Source organism: Jaculus jaculus, chromosome 1 (genome assembly GCF_020740685.1).
Source record: "Jaculus jaculus isolate mJacJac1 chromosome 1, mJacJac1.mat.Y.cur, whole genome shotgun sequence".
Taxonomy (NCBI): Eukaryota; Metazoa; Chordata; class Mammalia; order Rodentia; family Dipodidae; genus Jaculus; species Jaculus jaculus.
This window is the reverse complement of record NC_059102.1, coordinates 310,468,334-310,484,215: the sequence shown is the minus strand read 5'-3', so window position 1 is coordinate 310,484,215 and position 15,882 is coordinate 310,468,334. Positions and strand designations below refer to the sequence as shown.

The following is a 15,882-nucleotide window of genomic DNA, read 5'->3' as shown; positions in this document are numbered from 1 at the left end:
TTCTGGGACAAGAGATGCATGTGATCTTTACTTAACTTCCTCGCCACGTGGAAGCGGCTGCTGGCCCTGGAAACGGGATTTTCTGGACATAGAGAGAGGGAGCCCCGCTTTTCCAGGGCCTGCCTCTCTTTCCTTTGTTGGAGACTCAGTGCCTGTCCACGGCTGCTGTTCCACCCCAGTGACCTTAATTGAACCTTTCTAGTCTCCTGTGTGCTTTCCATTGTGAGTGATTCAGCTCTTAGTGAAGTGACACCCTGTCCTCTCGGGTCCACATCCCTTGAACCTTCTTTCATTGGAGACCTAAATACTATATCCACAGAATCAGGACCGAAAGTGAGAGTCCTTTCTCCAGCTCAGTTCTGGGGAGTAAGCCCTTGCCTTCTCTTTAGGATACTGCTTCCCGCTTCCCTTGTCCATCCTAGCAGGCTTTTTGTTCCACTGCAGCATCCTGGCCCAAGCTTTGTCTTTTTTTTTTTCTGTTTGAGAGCAATCAGTTCTCACCGGTTCTTGTGTTGCTGCTTGCAGTCAGAGACCTTGACATTCATTGCTTAGCTCTGGTGCAGGCTCAGATCCCCATCCTGTCTCCCTATGGTTCCAAGCTCTGGTCGTGGATTGGCATTCCTCTCCTGCTGACCTCTAGGTACACCTGTGGTGCTGTGGTGTATTGACGCTACCCCCATGGCCCATCACCCCTGTTTCCAGGCTGTCTGTCCGCTCTGCTCCTGCGTTTGCTGATTGTTTTTCATAGTTGCTCTTTTACGATCCTCCCCCCTCCTGTGCCCCACAAACCCTGCCTTTTGTGTGTGCGTGTGTGTGTGTGTGTGTGTGTGTGTGTGTGTGTCTCAAGGCCACACATGGAAGCCTTTGCTAGCTTCCAACCACTGGTGAAATGACTCACTCGAGGTAGGACTCCAGTCCCCCTCTTTGCAACTGAGTGGGTTTTAAACAGGGTCAGGCTTTGCAGTTTTAAAAAAATTTACTTTTATTTATTTATTTGAGACAGAGAAAGAGAGAGGATGGGCATGCCGGGGCCTCCTAAATATTGAGAGTTCAGACACCCCCACCACATTGCTTAGTCCCTTTAACATCTGCTTTCTCTTCCTTTTGAATACTTGGCTGTCAATTGATAAAAGTTCTCATTTCATGATGCTAATCCCTCGCCTGGCCTGGAGTGTGTCTTTGCCCGGTATTATAAACAGTAGAAGAGCAGATTGCTCTTGCCAAGGCAGCTGGGCTAGGACAGTGCCACACGCGGCGAACACCCACCGCGCACTGGCCCTGTGCTCATACAGGAGGTTCAGGCACACAGCGCACTGTAGACCTCGTGATGGAAAACCCATGCCTGGATCCTTGAGATCAGCGGGGCTTCAGATAATCCTTGAGTACTGGGACTTAGGAAGACTTGGCCTTAGGAAGAAATGATGTAAAAATCTTCCAAGCACCTCATTTCCTCATGGAGCAGGTAGTGAAGGAGCCACTGCAGCTGTGTGTCTTCAGCATTTGTGGTTTTCTTAACAGCACTGGTAGGTGGCACGGCCCTGTGTGGTGGCTTGAATGAAATGTCCCCCATAGACTCTTGTGTTTTGAATGTTTGGTCCCCAGCTCATGGCAATTCGGGAGCATCTGCTTGTTTGTAACTGCTGAGCCATCTGTCTCCCCAGCACAGTGTGGGAAAGTTGTGGGGCATTTGGGAGGTGGATCCTTGCTGACAGAGGTGTGTTGCTGGGGGTGAGCTTTTGGGTGTTAGAGTCCAGGTCCCTCTTGCCAGCACTAGGTTACTTGTTGCACCTACCCTTCTGCTGATGTATGAAGGTGTGAACTGGTTGGCTGCTCTGCCACACACCTGTCATGATGAAACATGTACTTGCTGTACCATGACTGGAGTAGCCAGTGGTCCTCAAGTTTGTGCTGCAGGTCTCAGCCATGGCTGAGCGATCCTACTTGCCTTACTTGATTCTTGTGCTGTGTTCAGGACAATGAGTGTTAGGTAGTTTTCTCATAAAATCTGGAAAAGAAGGCTATTCGATCTGCGTGGGGGAAATAGAGAATAAATGGTATTTTCCTGTGCAGAAAGGTAAAATTTGGTGAGGAATTTTTATAGGAATTTGGCTGGCTGAATGGAGGCCAGTTTTGCTGCCTGGTCCTCAGCTGCTCTCATCCTGGTGGGGAACATAAGAAACTTGTAATCACTTGGGCTTAAGGCTCAGAGGAAATTGCTATGCAGCTATTATAAAGCCATGTAGAGAATTCTGCCCCCACCAGGGTCTGGGACCCAGACTACTCCTTAATGGGATTATTTAGGTAGTCAGGGCTTGTCTTTAGGGGCATATGGAACAGGGCAGGGCAGAGCAGAGGGGGTGGGGAGGAGAGGACACGTGTTGGAGAGCAAGCCATGTGGCCCTCTGCTGAGAATGTCCACAGCCTGCTACATCCACAAGCACCTGCACTTTCGGGGTTCATCAGTAGTGCCTTCTTTGTCTTATTAGGAAGAGCTCGGTATTCCATCAGCTGGAGGAGTTAAATTGACATCTGGAAGTGATGCTGGAGGGCTGAGATGTAGCTCAGTAATAGAACATTTGACTAGTATGTGCAATGTCCTGGGCTCCATCCATAGTAATGAAAAAAAAAAGCTAGGCAAGAAACCTGATCCTTATTCACTTACCTGGGGGAAATATGTGTTCTCAGTTATGCACTACAAGTGAACTTTCTGATGGCATCGTGTTTGTAAGCCGGAGCACTGCCTATAGAGTATTATGGAAAGAAGAACATATTTTTTTCAAGACAAGGGGTTCTGTGGTGTGAGCCGAGCTATCGTTGGAACCAGATGATAAAAATATGGGTGTGCTTCAAAATGGTTTTGACTTGACACGAGTGCAGTTGAGCCTGCAGCAGGGCTTCCTGGCCGTCGTGAGTGTGGGCGCTCGAGGGCACATGGGCTCTCCTAAGTGATATTGGGTGGAGCTTATACCGTAGGAACCTCACATGGTTTTTAAAAATTAGCCTGGGGAATTGAACCTGGGCCTTTTGGCTTTGCAGGCAAGTGCCTTACTTGCTAACTAATCTCTCTAGCTCTAAAAAAAATATTTTTTGAAGATTTTCCTATTTAATATCAACAGGATGGGGGTGGGAGGGAGATTGAGAATTGGCACACCAGGGTCTCTAGCCAGTACAAATGAACTCCAGACAGATGCACCATGTGCATCTGGCTTACATGGGACACGGAGAATGGAACCTGGGTCCTTAGGCGTCACAGGGAAGCGCCTTAACTGCTAAGCCATTTCTCCAGCCCTAAAAATATGTTTTTTAAATTTATTTGCTAGAGAGAGAATATGGAGAGTGTGTGTATGGGCATGTCACGAGTTCCTGCCTCTGCAAACAAGTCCCAGACACATCACCACTGTGTGCATCTGGTTTTTTTTTGTGGGTATTGGGGAATCAAACCTGGCTGACAGACTTTGCAAGTAAGAACCTTTAACCAATGTACCATCTCCCCTGCCACTGACTGATTTTTTTTTTTTTAAGAAATCTTCTCTCTTTAGTTCTTTTTATTTATTCATTTTTAAGGGGGGAGCGGGGGAGGACAGAGAGAATGGGCGCTCCAGAGCTTCCAGCCACTGCAAATGCACTCCAGATGCATGCACCACTTTGTGCATTTGGCTTTTCATGGGTACTGGGGAATTGAACCTGGGTCCTTTAGCATTACAGGCAAATACCTTAACCACTAGCCATACCTCCCCCCACCGATTGATTTTTTAAAAATATTTTTATTTATTTGGAAGCAGAGAGAGAGAGAGAGAGAGAGAGACAGAGACAGAGACAGAGACAGAGAGACAGACACACACACACACACACACAGACAGACAGGCAGATAGATAGAGAGAGGGATAATGGGCATGCCATGGCCTCCAACTGCTGCAAACAAATCCAGACACATGCTCCATCTTGTGCATCTGGCTTTATGTAGGTCCTGGGGATCAAACCTGGGTCCTTTGGCTTTGCAGACAAGTGCTTTAGCTGTTGAGCCATCTCTCCAGGCTTCTGATTGAATTTTAAAGAATTAAGCATTTGTTAATGAGCAAGTTGGGTTCTGTAATGAGGAAAGGATTACAAGACGAGAGCTCCCCAGCCAGTTGTGGTCTCTGGGGCTGTTTTTCTGGGTGGGGCCCTGGGGGGTTCTTTTTCATGGCTCTTCCTGAACAGTGTCACTTGGGTTCAGGGCTTGGTACTGGTATGTGTGTACGAAGACTAACAAGCAAGATGGGCCCTCACCCTGGATTTATTATGTAGTTTGCAGGTGGAGGCAAGAGTAATGATATAGATTGATTTTTTTTTTATTGTGATGAAATGTACATGATGTTAAATTTGTCCTTCGCCGTTTGTGGTGCAGTCTGTGGTGTTAACTGTGCTTAGATTGTTTGCAACCTTCGCTGCATCCTCTTCATCTCCTGCAACTTAAAACTCTGTCCCCGATAGTCAGTAACTCTGCCCACCCCCCCGCAGCTTTTGGAAGTGTCATTCTACATTGGCTTTATGCTTTTGACTACTGTCTAGGTACCTCTTGTAAACAGAGTCACTCCTTATTGGACTTGTGATGCTTTCGTTTGCTCAGCATAATTTTCCAAGGCTTATCCACAGTATCGTGTGTCAGAATCCCCTAACCTTGAAGGTTACATTACACGTGTATCTACATTGTGTTTCTCTAGTCTTGTCAGTGGACAGATGGACCTGGGTCACACCTGTCTTTTGCCTGTTGTAACGCTGCTATGAGCAGTGCTGACGTACGTACTTGAATCTGTGCTTTCAGTTCCTACGGGAAGACAGCCAGATACAGAATTATTATACCGTGTGGCATTTTTATTTTTTGGCTGCTTTTTTTTTTTTTTTTTTCAAAGTAGGGTCTGACTCTAGTCCAGGCTGACCTGGAATTTTCAGGGTGGCCTCAAACTCATGGCGATCCTCCTACCTCTGCCTCCTGAGTGCTGAGATTGAAGGCATGCACCACCATGCCTGTCTCTAAGTCAGTTTTTATGTATTGTTGACTTAAGAGGTGATGCCAACTTCATCTTGGTGTGAATGTATGACCAATTTTCCCAGTCCCTTTGGGGAAACTGTTAATATGAGCAAAAGATGGGTAGCTGCTACTCAGGTGCCACTGAACTGCAGTGTCTGGCAAGAAATTTTCTAAGCGATGCCAGAGGGAGATCCAGCCCCTCACCCCACAGGGGCCACACAGCTCGTGCCTGGGCCCTTCCCTGGTGGGAGGAACCCACTGCAGGATGATGACACAGGAAGGAGGTTACCCAGGAAAGAAGAGAAGCACTGTTCTCTGTGCCTCTGAGTGTTTGTTCCTCACTTATGTGGCATGAGTTCATAGAAGGTTTGGGCAAGCACTCCTCATTGCTTTTACTGAGTTGTTCTGGGGGGTGGCAGTGGGCAAAGGAAGAGAGTTTTCAGGGTATGAATGTGTGTGGGGAGGGAGAAATGGGAGGTGCGCATGTGCTTATTTTAGCCATTTGCTGTGGTGATGGGGAGAAACAGGATCTCAGCTCTAAACAGAACAGCCTGCGAGGTGGGAAATAACACCTGCTTGTCTCTCAAAGTTGCTGCAGATTTCTGCTCAAGGGGGCCACAAAGCCTGAGCTTTTAGCATGAGTGTGGTCCACAGTAGAGCCTGTCTCTGTCCTGGAAGATTCCAGAGGCTGCGGCAAGTCTTTCTGACAACTCTGAGTATGCAGGGGAAGTCTCTCACCACCCTCTCAGATCTCACTTCCTCTCTCTTGCTTTTCCTCTGTTCTTTGAGCAGCTGGCTTGTTTTCCGGGGAGCTGCTGGATTGGTGCCCTCTTGTGGTCCTCCTCTGACCTAGCTGAGATCCCTGGAGGCAGTTAGAGGATGAAAGAGATCCGAGGAGTAAAGACAGCGGCATGACATTGAGACGAAAGAAGAATTAAAGAGAAAAATTTCCGGATGAGAAATCATTTCAAATATAATATGATACAATCCATAGGTTAATCAATAAGCATTTCTCTAGGAAGTGCTGGGTTAAAAAAAAGCCAGACAAGTTGGCACACATCTGTGATCCCTGGGGGGGGGGGGCGTTGAGGCAGGATTGACAGTTAAGAAAAGTCAGCCTAGGTTATAGTGCTAGTTCTGTGAAGACACAGAAATCCTGTAAAATGGCATTTTCACACCACGTTGTCGACCCTAGTCCTCACTCGTGGGTCAGGAAATCTACTCCTGAGAACTCAAGGAGAAAGCAGATTTCATTGTGGTGTGCCCTGTGTCTTTTAGTGTGTATTATTATCAGTAGGATATTGGATTATGTATATTCCATTATCTGTAGTCTAGAGAATGATAGACAATCCCAGAAAAGATTCATAAGGAAAGGCTATGGAATGCAGTCATGCCCTTTATAGTCTATTTTCTTTTAATTTGGAGGGCAGAAGACAATGATCTTGGTGACTGGAGCCTCTGCTCCTTTTGAGGGTCTGCAGAAGAGTGCTCCCTCACTCTTCCTCACCCAGCCTTAGGTGTCCTGACTTTTTATCTTTTAATCTCAGCTGTGTCTGTTTAATGCAGGAAGACCTCAAGATTCTCACCTTACACGTGCAAAAAGTACCTCTCCCCAAATAAGTTCATGTTTAGAAATTTGGGCTATGTGTGTAAGAGATCAACTCACTTTAGTCTGTCTACTTCACCCCAAATTTACATCACCCCCATGGGCAAAATCTCTTCACTAATCAAGCTCATTCTTAAGTCAGTGGTGCTTTGGAGGAGAAACGGACATTGGAAGGCCAGAAAGCTGACTGACTGTACGGATTTTTAAAAACAATTTATTTATTTATGAGAGAGAGAGACAGAGAGAGAGAGAGAGAGAAAACGGGCATGCCAGGGCCTCTAGCTAGTGCAAATTAAATCCAGATGCATGTACCTCCTTGTGCATCTGGCTTACGTGGGTCCTGGAGAATCGAACCAGGATCTTTTGGCTTTGCAGGCAAATGCCTTAACTTCTAAGCCATTTCTCCAGCTCACTATAAGGACTTTGGAAAGGACAAAAAGGATATGGCTGGTCATTAGTCTCATTTAGGTGGTTTTATTTTGGGAAAGTCATAATCATAGGCATTTGTGGGAAATCATACAGAGATCTTCCATGTGCTCTTTTCTGCTTCCTCCAGGGCAGTACCTTACAAAGCATGCCAGGCAGTGATGTATCCTCCCTCTGCAGCATCCCTCTCCATGCTCTTTGTCAGCCACTGGCCTTCTCCTAACACCTTTACTGACCTCCCAGTTCCCCAGCAACATAGTTTTTTTTTTTTTTTTTTTATCCCTCTCTCTCTCTCTCTCTCTCTCTCTCTCTCTCTCTTTTTTTTTGTTTTTTTGAGGTATGGTCTCACTGTAGCTCAGGCTGACCTGGAATTCACTATGTGGTCTTTGAACTCATGGTGATCCTTCTACCTCTGCCTCCCAAGTGCTGGGATTAAAGGTGTGCACCACCACACCCTGCAAGTTTTTATATCTTAAATTTTAAAAATTAAATCTTTATTTATTTATGTAAAAATGTGGTGCTCTAGGGCCTATAACCATGTAAGAGCATGTGCCAGTGTGCATCTGACTTTACTTGGGTACTGGGGACTCTAACCTGGGCTGTCGGGCTTAAAAAAAAAAAGCACCTTTAACCACTAGGCCATCTCTCTTGCCCTTTTTACTTTAAATTGTGCATGTGTGTGTGTGTGTGTGTGTTTGTGTGTGTGTGTGTGTGTGTATTTATTTGCAAGCAGAGAGAGATAGAAGAGAAACAGAGAGAATGGGTACACTAGGGCCTCCAGCCACTGCAAACAGCTTCCAAGCACATGCACCACTTTGTGCACCTGGCCTTATGTGCATAGCGGGGAATCAAACTCAGGTTGTTAGGCTCTGCAGGCAAGTGGCTTAACCGCTGAGCCATTTCTTCAGCCCCTATTTTATATTTTTTGAGGCAGGGTCTTACCATGCCTGGCAATTTCTTGTCCTTTTTTCTTTCTTTCCTTTGGGCTTTTATTGTTTTTTTTTTTTTTTTTTTTTGAGGTAGGGTCTTGCTCTATCCCAAGCTGACCTAGAATTTACTGTGTAGTCCCAGGCTGACCTTGAACTCCCAGTGATCCTCCTACCTCAGTTTCCTGTGCTGGAATTAAAGGCATGGGCTACCACACCAGACAGAGAGAGAGTGGGTGAACAAGGTGCTTCGAGCCACTGCAAATGAACTCAAGATGTGTGCTCTGGTACCAGCCTGTATTGCCCTCTCTCCTTGTGCACTCACTCTGGCTGTGAGCTGCCGCTGGTCAGAGGGTAGCAATGCTGCTGTTCTTGGCCTGGCCTGCTTTCTCAGTGGGGCCTGTCAGTTCACAGCTAGAGTGCGTGAGCACGTTTCCGAGTGACGAGGTTCTCGACACGGCTCATTTCCCTGCTGAGCATGCGCAGGCTCGCCTCCAGTATAGCGATTCCTCCTCCTTCAGCATGCACTTGGACACCTTTTAACTAGACAACTAATTGCAGGAGGTCGGCAGTGACTTTATTTCTCTTTTCCTCCTGAGATGTTTACCAGAAAAATTAACGTCTAAGAAGGCTCCGCCAGTTTGTGCTTTGCAAAACTTGCAGAGCCTTACAGAGAACATCTTGTCGCACACGCATTCAGTTTAAACGTACATGTGTGGCAGTGCTCCCTGTCGGTAGGGTCCTGGGCAGCCCCCCATCCCTCTGCAGTGTGCGTGGTGGTGATGAGCACGCCTCATCGGCTTGCCCGAGTATGAAGACCAGCCCAGCCGCCTGTCAATGGCGAGTCACTAAATCTGCCTCTCTGTGACTCAGTTTCCTGTTAGGCAAGATATGGATAATAATCTCCATGCCATGGGTTGGTTTGAGGGTTAAGTTGGCTGTACACCCACAGATTCCACATCCACGTTTCAACCAACTTGGAATGCAAGCTTTACTAAAAACGGTTGTCTAGAGCTGGCGTGTACAGATTTTTGTGTGGCGTTAGAGCTGCCGAGAGTGCTTGCGTTGTGTTAGGTATGGTGAGTCACCTGTGACCTTCAGGTGGACAGGCTCTGCGCACAGACTATGGCAGCTTGTATGGGGCCTTAAGCATCTGCAGCGCTTGGTGCCTCTGTTGGCACCCACTGGGGTACTGCGGTGTGACTGTAAAGTCCTCAGCACAGTAGTGGTGTACAGTGTGTTTAGTGGAGTGTTTACTACGGCATGTGAATCCCATAGATAATTTTTTTTGGATTGGATTTATTTATTTTTTTTATTTATTTTTTTAAAGGCGTGTGCCACCACACCTGATTAGTTAATGTTTTGTACTTTTTATTTATTTATTTATTTGAGAGCGACAGACACAGAGAGAAAGACAGATAGAGGGAGAGAGAGAGAGAATGGGCGCGCCAGGGCTTCCAGCCTCTGCAAACGAGCTCCAGACACGTGCGCCCCCTTGTGCATCTGGCTAACGTGGGACCTGGGGAACCGAGCCTCGAACCGGGGTCCTTAGGCTTCACAGGCAAGCGCTTAACCGCTAAGCCATCTCTCCAGCCCTGGATTTATTTTTTCATTCACCTCTTCTTTCCCCCAGATAATTCTTTACCTGTGTAATTTCCAAGTGCTGGTGACTAAAGAGAGCTGATATAAATAAATACACTTTTATGAATACAGATGTGAATTTTGATAGTTTAAAAATTTTTAATTATTAGAAAGGGGTGAAGGGAGGGAGAGAATTGGTGCACCAGGGCCTTCAGCCACTGCATACGAACTCTAGATGCACATGCCACTTTGTGCATCTGGCTTATGTGGGTATTGGGGAATTGAACCTGGGTCCTTAGGCTTTGCAGGCAAGTGCCTTAACTGCCAAATTATCTCTCCAGTCCCTAGATGTGAATTTAGTTGGAAATGAACTCCAGAAGCATGACTTTGTTTGTGGGAGTCCTAGGAAACTGAGCCCAGACTGACAGGCTTTGCAAGCAAGTTCCTTTAACTATGGAACCATCTCCCTAGCCCCCAGATAAGCATTTAATACATCTTTTTTTTCAAGGTAGGGTTTCACTCTAGCTCAGGCTCTCCTGGGCTTCACTATGGAATCTCAAGGTGGCCTTTGAACTCATGGCAATCCTCCTCCTACCTCGGCCTCCACAGTGCTGGGATTAAAGGCGCGCGCCACCACGCCCGGCCACATCTTTTTTTTTTTTTTTTTTTGGCAGTGGTGATTAATGAGTTTAGCAATTCACTGAAAAGTCCTGGAACCGTGTTTCTCATGGTGATTATTGGTTATCAGGATTTTTCTTAGATGGGACTTATTGTGTGGGTATTTACTTATTTATTCATTAGTTTTTTGAGGTAGGGTTTCATTCACTCTAGCTCAGGCTGCCCTGATTAGTCTCAGGGTGGCCTCGAACCCATGGTGATCCTTCTGCCTCTTCAATGCTGGGATTAAAGGCATGCGGCACCACACCCGGCAATATGTGGGCTTTTAAAGGTGGTATTCCCATGATAGCGTTTGCATATAAGCCAAGAATTAAATCAGGGCCATCTGTGTGGGCTTCCCCTCCCAGGAGCTCTTCCTCTGGGGGCTTGATCTGCAACCCACCTGAAGTAGCTGCTGGGGAAGCATGTCTGACTGTTCTGGTGTCTTTAGCAAACACAGCCTGCAGGTGACAGGAGGTGGTACCAGTGGCTGATAGACTTGCATCTTCCTGGCAAATGCTCCTTACTTTGAGGATGCACATGGAAGTATCTTGGCTGGTGGATTACTCGTGGCTTTGGTGATTAAGACGACCTCTTGGAAAAGAACAAGTGGATCTCTAGTCCCAAGGAAATGTCCACAAACAGTGAATATGGACATGAGCATTAGGTCACTTCCCTTGACAGTGAGAGAAAACCTCCTGTCAGGGTTGACACAAGATTGCTTGTCACACTGTCGGACTGTGCTGCTTTGACAACACACCTCATTTGTAAAGAGTAGAAACAGCTTTCTCTCAATTTTGAAGGCCAGAAGTCCAAGATCACCATCAAGTTTGGTTTGTAAGTTTGGTGTGTGGTGATGGCCGCTGCCTGCTTCTCAGATGCTATCTTCTCGCTGCTGCTTCCTCTTGGAAGGGAGGAATGCGGATTGCTTGCCTGGTGGATGGAAGTGCAGAAGTGGGTGAATTTATTTATTTATTTGCAGGGGGGGGAGGGAGCGAGCGGAGAGAAAGAATTAGATGAATGAATATGGGCGTGCCAGAGCCTCCAGCTGCTGCAAATGAACTCCAGACACGTGTGCTACTTTATGCATCTGGCTTTACATGGACACTGGGTAATTGAACTTGGGTTGTTGGGCTTTGTAGGCAAGTGACTTAAACTCCAAGCCATTTCTCCAGCCCAAACGAATGAATTGATCCTCACCCAGCAGAAGAGAACACATCTATTTCCGGAGGCCTGTTAATAACGGCTCTAAGCTCATCTAACCTCATGACTCTCTCTCCTGACACTTCACGTGCGCAATTAGGCTTCAGCATGATCTTGGAGGATGTGTTCAGAACCCAGCCCTGCCTCTTATTACCCTCTGCTCTGTGCTTATTAGACTCTTTGGGTGTCTTTTCTTTTTGTTCGCTGTAAAGTGGCTGCTTGAGCTCCAGATACCATATCCCAAGAAGGAGGTCCTATAGGAGGGGATGATCAGTTATTTAAGAAGATTTTAGGAAGATGGCACTTAAGGTTTCTGCTTATCTAATGATGACAAAGGAACTGCAAGGGAGGCTGAGAAATGTCATAGGATTGAGATTCAGCATACATAGTGAACCAGTTCTACCCAGAATCTCCTGTCAGTTGGGACAGAACCCACGGAGAATGACCTAAATGAAGCTGATGCTAAGAAGGAACTGTGCAGACCATTTTTTTTTTTTTAAAGACGTTCAGGTCTGAAGAAGAGGCTACCTAATGCATTGAGTCACTGTTATGTAGTAATCATTTTAAGAAACATTTAGAGAGACATGCATCTTTCCCATGCCAAGTCTTGCCAGGCCCTGGGAATAAAAGCTGATTCACAAGTGGTTTTGGGGGTCCAGGAATTCTTAGGTTATTGGTTTGACCTACGGCTGCCTGTGGGTACTGGACACTCTTCCATATTGCATAGCAATCTAGCGAGTTCCTAATTCAGATTTTGTGCATATGCTCTTGCATGTATGTAAAATGCTTTGTAGCTAAGAGAGCCTGCTTGGTAATGTAGGATTCAGGGCCATACTTGACTCTCAAGAGTGAATGGCCTTCAGCTTTTTTGTTTTCGAGGTATGGTCTCACTCTAGCCCAGGCTGACCTAGAATTTACCATGTTGTCTTAGGGTGGCCTCCAACTTGTGGCGATAATCCTACCTCTGCCTCCCGAGTGCTGGGATTGAAGGTGTGCGCCACCACGCCCGTCACCAGGGAAGCAATTGAGTGACACCTCTTTGTTGCTGCCCTAAGACTGGTTTGCAAGGGCCAGAGTAAACAGTTTTGAACTCCATTCCCAGGTTCAACCAGGGCAAATTACAGTTGCTTTTGTATTCTTATGCCTGTAAATTAAAAGGAGTGATGTAATGTCTGGGGACCATGGTGGTTTTCTCTTGAGGTGGATACCATGTAACTTCCAGTGGTATGCATCTTACTTAATGATAGTGACAGGGAAAGCCTCTGAAGAGGCACTGATGTGATTTGCTCATAGTCTCAGACAAAGGGGCCAGATGTGCCGTTGGTGCATGCAGAGGCCCAATGTCCAGCCCTCTCACCCTCCCAGCCGATGGGGTCAGTTGAGTTCAGGGCAAGTGTTAACCGAGAGGGAGGAAGTGATCAGTTAGCCTCCTCCTCTGCCACTGGTTGGTTCCTCCTGTCTATCTGGCTGGGTGTTTGCTAGGCTTCCCCCTCATTCTGAAGCAGATTCGCCAGAACATAACGGGCAACTTGATGGGACCTGGGAATGATGGGTAGTGTGGCCCTTAGCCAGAACTCTTCTGTGAGGCTGCTGGTGAGAACTGCCAGCCCATTCCTCTGGGGACACCTCCATTCTGCAGCCTTCCCAAGGGTGGCGCTGTCCAAGTGCTCCAGCCTTGGCCATGGCTGCAGAGAGCAGCTACATGCAGGTTTGGAGGGTGCAGGGCTAAGAGGCGGGAGCCCTGTGCTGGTCTCGTTTTGATCTGCTCACTCAGCATTATTGGAACTGGCCTGGGTCATGGAAGGCTCAGATCCCGGAAGACATACCCACTAGAAATAGAATAGCCAGATGGTGTCTGAGGCTGCGCGAGCCATCTCTTGTGTGAAAAGAAGCACCCACGCAGCCTCAGAGCTGCCCTTCTGGGAAATCCAGCTGGCGGGGCCTGGACTCCGGGGGCTTCCCAGGCGGAAAGGAAGTCTTTGAGAAAGGAGTTGATTGTTATAGCACATCTGGTGTGTTCTCTGCCTGCAGCTACTCGACTCAACAACATGGGTCTTTTGAGCATAATCAAAACGTTTAGACTTTTCTGTATAGACCCCACCCCCACTTTTTGATGTGGAAATCTCTTCTGCCTTTAGCTAGGTGAACTTCTATGGCATGTAACATAATGGCAGCTTCAGGCCGCAGTGGGACAGAACGGACAGTGTTCTGTCCTGTCTCCCTTCTCTTGCCGCTGCTCTCCAAGAATAGAATGGATGGAGTGGAGCTGATGCCAGACCTGCTTCAGTTCTGGAAAGAATTGTGTATTTCGGCACTGGAAAATCTATAGATAGTTTGAGACTGCTGTGGAGTGAGCAAGTGGTTTAACTTGGTGGATTTACTAAGCTTCATTTCACCATTTTGGGGAAAAAAAATACCTTGTTGCAGTGGGGTTAAAGGAAATAATGCCTTTAAAATGAAGATTTGTAACATAAAAATTTATGTGTGAGGGGAGGTGCTGAGGATGCGGCTCAACTGTGTAGGCTTGCCTTACATTCAGAAAGTCCTGGGATCACTTCCCAGCACCACATAAAGGTCACTCGCACACACAGACCGAGAGACATTCTATCCTTGGTAGATCGGCACGCGCCTGTGATCCCAACACTCAGGAGGTGGAAGCAGGAGGATTAGGAGTTCAGGGTCATTCTTGGCTGCAAAGTTACTTCCAGGCCAGTCTGAACCTTATGAAACCCTGTCTCAAAAAAGCAAGCACACAAACTTTTTTTTGTGTGTATTTTTCTTAGTTAAAGTAGGTAGGTAAAGTTAGCTCAGTAGGTTCAATAGCAAGGGTTCTATAATTGATCCCCAGAACTCTCTAAATATTCTAACTTAACATCTTATAATTAGGCTAACTAGTTTCATAAGCGTTGAGTTACAGTTTCTTGTTATTTTCTTTCTTTAATTTTTTATTATTTTTTTAAAATTTACAACTTCCATAATTGGAAACAATATACCGTGGTAATTCCCTCCCTCCCTCTACTTTCTCCTTTGAAACTCCGTTCTTCATCATATCACTTCCTCCTCTTAATCAGTCTCTCTCTTACTTTGATGTCACGATCTTTTCCTCCTATTATGATGGTCTTGTGTAGGCAGTGTCAGGCACTGTGAGGTCATGGATATCCAGGCCATTTTGTGCCTGGAGGAGCATGTTGTAAGGAGTCCTATCCTTCCTTTAGCTCCTACATTCTTTCTGCCACCTCTTCCGCAGTGGACCCCGAACCTTGGCAGGTGTGATAGAGATGTCTCAACACTCAGAGGCCGAGGCAGGAGGATCACTGAGTTCACTGACACCCTGCACTACATGGTGAATTGCAGGTCAGCCTGGGCTAGAGTGAGTGTCTACCTCAAAAAACCAAAAAAGGGTTAGTTGATAAATATTAAGCCTTCATTATTGTTTAGAATTCATTTTTCTTTTTATTTATTTATTTGAGAGAGAGAGAGACAGACAGCATTGGTGCTAGGGTCTTCAGCCATTGCAAAGGCACGTTAGACATGTTCGCCCCCTTGTGCACACGTGTAACATTGCGTGCCTGCATTACTTGGCGGCTTGCTTTCATGGAACCTGAAGATTAGAACATGCCAGCAAGTGGCAAGTGCCTTAACCACTAAGCCATTGTCCAGCACCATTTTTTATGATTTCTCTTTTACAAATAGTGTATATTATTGGGGAGGAGTTGGGGCAAGATACCAGCACGACAAAGCGTCTAGTTTTGAGCTCGTTGGGAACTTGCGTCCCACTGTGTTGAGAGACCAATGGTCCTTTGGTAGTGATGCTTGTGTTACTACATCCCTCTGAATGGGATGGTGCATGTCTGTGAAAGGCTTGGTACAGGTGAGGAGGAAGCTCATGGCTGGGGTTTGGAGCCCAAGCAGCCAGCAGAGGCAGGATGAAACCCGGATGTTGGCCTTCTACTCAGGAGCACCGCTCACTGCAGTGGCTTCTCCTTCTCCTCCCCCTCCCCTCTTTTTTTAAACATACTTTTCTTTGTGTGTATTTACATTTGGGGACAGAGGTGTTGCTCCAAGTTCTCTTGTCACTGCATACTAATCCCAGACGACACATACACCACTTTTTAGTTCTGGCTTTACAAAGGTGCTGGGGAATTGAACCCTGGCCGGCAGGCTTTGCAGGAAGCAGCTTTGATGCTGGGCCATCTCCCAGCCCTGCTGTGGCTTTTGATGGCACTGAGGGAGGTGTGCAGGGCCAGGAGCACCCTGTGCTTGCACAGTCGCTTCGCACTCCTTAGGGGCTCTGGCCCCTCAGCACATGATTGGCTCTGTTGGCATGCATGGGCACAAGCATGGAGAAGCATTCCCTTTGGGAGAGAAGGTAGGGCCATTACCCTCTACAGCCGGCTCTGCATATAGCCCTGAGTAGGAGAAGGAGAAGGAAAAGTCTTCAGGACTCCCCGGTCCTCCTTCTCAACAAGCGT

The 15,882-nt window shown here is 46.9% G+C and overlaps 1 protein-coding gene across 1 annotated transcript in view; it reads left to right on the top strand.

Moving 5' to 3' along the window:
• Window positions 1-15,882, top strand: part of Uck2 (uridine-cytidine kinase 2) — a 74,401-nt gene that overhangs the window by 37,899 nt on the left and 20,620 nt on the right. The window lies entirely within an intron of this gene.